Raw genomic sequence first — 5,541 nt, 5'->3', positions numbered from 1 at the left:
CTTATACCCTATACTCTCTTTGGTATTGTCGCAACGAGCATATTTTTTAGAGGAAAAATGCAATAGATGAAGGTAAGATATGTGATTTAACTGTGCACTTAGCTAAAGAGTATAACTTAGTGCATAAGGAGATAACTCGGGTAAAGAAAATAATTGGGTGCTTTGTTGAAAATTAAATTCATTGGATCCTCCAAACCCTCCTTTCATTAAGCTAAATTCTGATGGCTCTGTTACAAAAGAAGGTTAGGCGACTTGTGGAGGTATATTAAGAGACCTTGAAGATAAGTTTTGACTTTTTATAGTGCAAATCTTTGCAGTTGTACGGTAACTTTAGCAGAATTTTGGGGTATTCTGTTAGGATCCTGAATACATGCATGGAAGTAGATTCTAAAGTAGCAATAAGTCTCTTTTCCTTCAAAAAACTATTGAATTGCACTCTACAAGAATATTGATTTTAGGCTTTTGGCTATTTAATATCGTTGCAGTAGGCTAAGTAATTGGAGCATCGTTCATGAGTTCTGTAAAGTGAATGCTTGTGCAGATAAATTGGCATGATAAGAATATAAACCTTACTTCGAATGTCATATTTTTTTTTCTATTCCTTTGTGTATTTTTTTAAATTTTCATATAAACTTGTTAGGAAGGCTTTTTTTTAGGATAATTTTTATCTAATTTTTTAGGATAATTATATTCATACCATTTATGTCAACTTGTAAATTTGTTTTACATAAAAGTTGAAATGAGGCTCATTTTTTTCGATATACCACCAAGGTGTGTGGTGCACGAATTGTGAATCACACTTTTCACAACTCATACCACTAACCAGCAAGTGCATTGGGTCGTCCAAGTAATACCTTACGTGAGTAAGGGTCGAATCCCACGGAGATTGTTGGCTTGAAGCAATCTATGGTTATCTTGTAACTCTTAGTCAGGATATCAATTATATTTCTCAGTTTGAATTGTGAAAAATAAAAGAGCATGAAATAAATACTTGTTCTGTAGTAATGGAGAATATGTTGGAGTTTTGGAGATGCTTTGTCTTCTGAATCTCTGCCTTTCCCCCTGTCTTCTTCTTCACGCACGCAAGGTTCCTCCTATGGCAAGCTGTATGTTGGTGGATCACCGTTGTCAATGGCTACCATCCGTCCTCTCAGTGAAAATGGTCCAGGTGCGCTGTCACCGCCCGGCTAATCATCTGTAGGTTCTCACTCATGCTGGAATAGGATCCGTTGGTCCTTTTGCGTCTGTCACTACGCCCAACCTTTGTGAGTTTGAAGCTCGTCACAGTCATTCAATCCCTGAATCCTACTCAGAATACCAAAGACAAGGTTTAGACTTTCCGGATTCTCAAGAATGCTGCCAATAGATTCTAGCTTATACCACGAAGATTCTGATTAAGGAATCCAAGAGATACTTATTCAATCTAATGTAGAATGGAGGTAGTTGTCAGGCACGCGTTCATAGGTTGAGAATGGTGATGAGTGTCATGGATCATCACATTCATCATATTGAAGTGCGAATAAATATCTTAGATAGAAACAAGCGTGTTTGAACGGAAAACAGAAGTAATTGTATTAATTCATCGAGACACAGCAGAGCTCCTCACCCCCAACAATGGAGTTTAGAGACTCATGCCGTCAAGGAGTACAAAGTTTAGATCTAAAATGTCATGAGGTACAAAATAATCCTCTAAAAGTTGTTTAAATACTAGACTAGTAACCTAGGTTTACAGAAAATGAATAAGCTATGATAGATAGTGCAGAAATTCACTTCTGGGGCCCACTTGGTGTGTGCTGGGGCTAAGACTTGAGCTTTACATGTCCCTAGGCTGTTTCTGGAGTTAAATGCCAGGTTATAACCTGTTTTGGGCGTTTAACTCCAACTTGTAACCTGTTTCTGGCGTTTAACGCCAGACTGCGGCATGGAACTGGCGTTGAACGCCAGTTTACGTCATCTATCCTTGAGAAAAGTATGGACTATTATATATTGCTGGAAAGCCCTAGATGTCTACTTTCCAACGCAATTGGGAGAACGCCAATTGAACTCCTGTAGCTCTAGAAAATCCATTTCGAGTGCAGAGAGGTCAGAATCCAACAGCATCAGCAGTCCTTTTTCAGCCTGAATCAGATTTTTGCTCAGCTCCCTCAATTTCAGCCAGAAAATAGCTGAAATTATAGAAAAACACACAAACTCATAGTAAAGTCCAGAAATATGAATTTTACCTAGAAACTAATGAAAATATACTAAAAACTAACTAAAGCATACTAAAAACTACATGAAATTAACCCCAAAAAGCGTATAAAATATCCGCTCATCACAACACCAAACTTAAACTGCTGCTTGTTCCCAAGCAACTAGACAAATAAAATAGAATAAAAATAATTCAAGAAGCAATAATATCTCAGAGTTTTTTTTAGTGAAGCTCAGATTCTAATTAGATGAGCGGGACTAGTAGCTTTTTGCTTCCGAACAGTTTTGGCATCTCACTTTATCCATTGAAGCTCAGAATGATTGGCATCTATAGGAACTTGGAATTCAGATAGTGTTATTGATTCTCCTAGTTTAGTATGTTGATTCTTGAACACAGCTACTTTATGAGTCTTGGTCGTGGCCCTAAGCACTTTGTTTTCCAGTATTACCACCGGATACATAAATGCCACAAACACATAATTGGGTGAACCTTTTCAGATTGTGACTCAGCTTTGCTAAAGTCCCCAGTTAGAGGTGTCCAGGGTTCTTAAGCACACTCTTCTTTTTGCTTTGGACCTTGACTTTAACCGCTCAGTCTCAAGTTTTCACTTGAGACCTTCACACCACAAGCACATGGTTAGGGACAGCTTGGTTTAGCCGCTTAGGCCAGGATTTTATTCCTTTAGGCCCTCCTATCCACTGATGCTCAAAGTCTTGGATCCTTTTTATTACCCTTGCCTTTTGGTTTTAAGAGCTATTGGCTTTTTGCTCTTGCCTTTTGGTTTAAAGAGCTTTTGGCTTTTTCTGCTTGCTTTTTCTTTTTTTTTCGCATTTTCTTTTTGCAAGCTTTGTTCTTCACTGATTTTTCTTGCTTCAAGAATCATTTTTATGATTTTTCAGATTATCAAATAACATTTCTCCTTTTTCATCATTCTTTCAAGAGCCAACATATTTAACATTCATAAACATCAAATTCAGAAGACATATGCACTGTTCAAGCATTCATTCAGAAGACAAAAAGCATTGCCACCACATGTAAATAATTAGAATTTTTCTTATTAAAAACTCGAAAAGTATTGCCTCCTTATTCTAAAGAAAATCTGCTATTTTATTCATGTTTAATGATGATGAGAAAAATAATTATAGCTTAATTGGAGATAAAATCAAAATATAGATACTAATTACTACTACTCATATATAACTTCTAAGGTAAAACTCAAATAAGAACAATTATCACAAAGTTAAGGCTAAGATTAGAACTCAACAATCTTGAATTTGGGAGGTGGATGCCTCTTTAGTCTGTGGAGTGCTTGGCCCTTCAAGAGATAGTTTCTGACACTTTAATTCCTTCAGTTCACGCCCTTGCTCTTCTTGTTCTCTAAGCAGTTTGCAGAGCATGCTATTTTGATTTTGCTGTTCTTCCTTCAGTTGATCCACAGCTTCTTGCAACTTGGTGACAGATGCTTCTAGGCGCCCCAGTATTCAATTTGAGGGATTTCCGGGAGGAACTCCTCTGATTTTCTCTTGATGGGGTTGTCCTGCACTTGTTGTCCTTCCATAGACTTTTTGGTGATTGGTTGCTCAACTGAGATATACTTATCTACTCCCATCTTTATCCCAGCATCTTTACATAACAGAGAAACTAAGCTTGGATAGGCCAATTTGGCATCTTTGGAGTTCTTGTTTGCAATTTTGTAAAGCTCACAAGCAATCAGCTGATAAACTTCCACTTCTTTTTCCATCATAATGCAATGAATCATCACTGCTCTTCTGATGGTGACTTCAGAGCGGTTGCTAGTGGGCAGTATAGAGCGCCCAATAAAGTCCAGCCAGCCTCTGGCGACTGGTTTGAGATCTCCTCTCTTGAGTTAGTTCGTTTTCCTTTAGGAGCCATGATCTTAGTGGGTATTGCTTTAGTGATCATGGATAAACACACCAAACTTAGAGGTTTGCTTGTCCTCAAGCAAAAGAAAGGAAAGGAGAGAGAAAGAGGGAGAGCCAAGCACAACTTGTGGAGGAGATGGGGAGAGGCTGAACCAATATTTAAAGGGAAGGGGGTGGGTTTCGAAAATTATTTGAAAAAGATATGATAGAAAAAGTGATTTGGAAAAGATAAGTATGATAGTAAAAGATGTGATTTAAAATTGAAAAGATATGAAAGATATTTGAAAAAGATAAATCTGAATTTTGAAAAAGATGATGTGAAGATTTGAAAAAGATATTGATGAGTTGAAAAGATTTGAGAAGGAAAAGCGATAGATTTATTTTGAAAAGGATTTGAAAATAATTTAAAGGGGATTAAGAAAAAGGGTTTATGAATTAAGATACATTTGATATCTTTTGAAAAAGGATTTGAAAAATTAGGATTTGTAACATGTTTGTGAAAAAAATCATGAATTGAAACATAAAAAATGGAAAAAAATTTTGAATTGAAAATGAAATTGCCTACTCCCCACAATCCTGGCGTTAAACGCCCAACTGCTGCATGTTTTGGGCGTTTAACGCCCAGTTGCTGCTTGGTTTGGGCGTTTAACGCCCAGCTGTTGCTTCTAGCTGGCGTTAAACGCCAGAAACCCCTTTGTCACTGGGTGTTTTTCTGAACGCCCAGGATGCTGTAAATCTGGCATTTAACGCCCAGATGGCTATCTTTACTGGCGTTAAACACCCAGTAGATGCTCCTTTTGGGCGTTTAACGCCCAGTTGTGTTTCTTACTGGCGTTTTCTTGCCAGTAAGCTCCTTTTTCCTGTTTTGTGCTCTGAATTCTTCTGTAACCCTGTGGATTTATGCAATTGATTCTTTACCTTGTTAATATTAAGCTCATATAAATAAAATGAGGAATAAAATAAAATAAAATAACAGAAAAAGTTTTGCTAATGGCTGGGTTGCCTCCCAGCAAGTGCTTCTTTATTGTCTTTAGCTGGACCTTGCTGAGCTTTTAATCTAGCCTCAGCCTTGAGCACTCTTGCTCAACATTGCCTTCAAGATAGTGCTTGATTCTCTGTCCATTAACAATGAACTTCTTATCAGAATCAATGTCTTGAAGCTCCACATAACCATATGCTGATACACTTATAATCACATATGGTCCCCTCCACCGGGATTTCAGTTTCCCGAGGAATAGCCTAAGCCTAGAGTTAAACAACAGAACCTTTTGTCCTGGTTCAAAGACTCTAGATGACAGCTTTCTGCCATGCCACCTTTTTGATTTCTCTTTATACAACTTGGCATTTTCGAAAGCAGTGAGTCTGAATTCCTCTAGCTCATTCAGCTGGAGCAATATTTTTTCTCCAGCTAATTTGGCATCAAAGTTTAGGAATTTGGTTGCCCAGTAGGCCTTATGTTCCAGTTCC

The sequence above is a fragment of the Arachis ipaensis genome, chromosome B1, assembly GCF_059453495.1.
Source record: "Arachis ipaensis isolate K30076 ecotype BB chromosome B1, ASM5945349v1, whole genome shotgun sequence".
Lineage (NCBI taxonomy): Eukaryota > Viridiplantae > Streptophyta > Magnoliopsida > Fabales > Fabaceae > Arachis > Arachis ipaensis.
The sequence above is the reverse complement of the archived record's forward strand: the minus strand, read 5'-3'. Positions refer to the sequence as shown.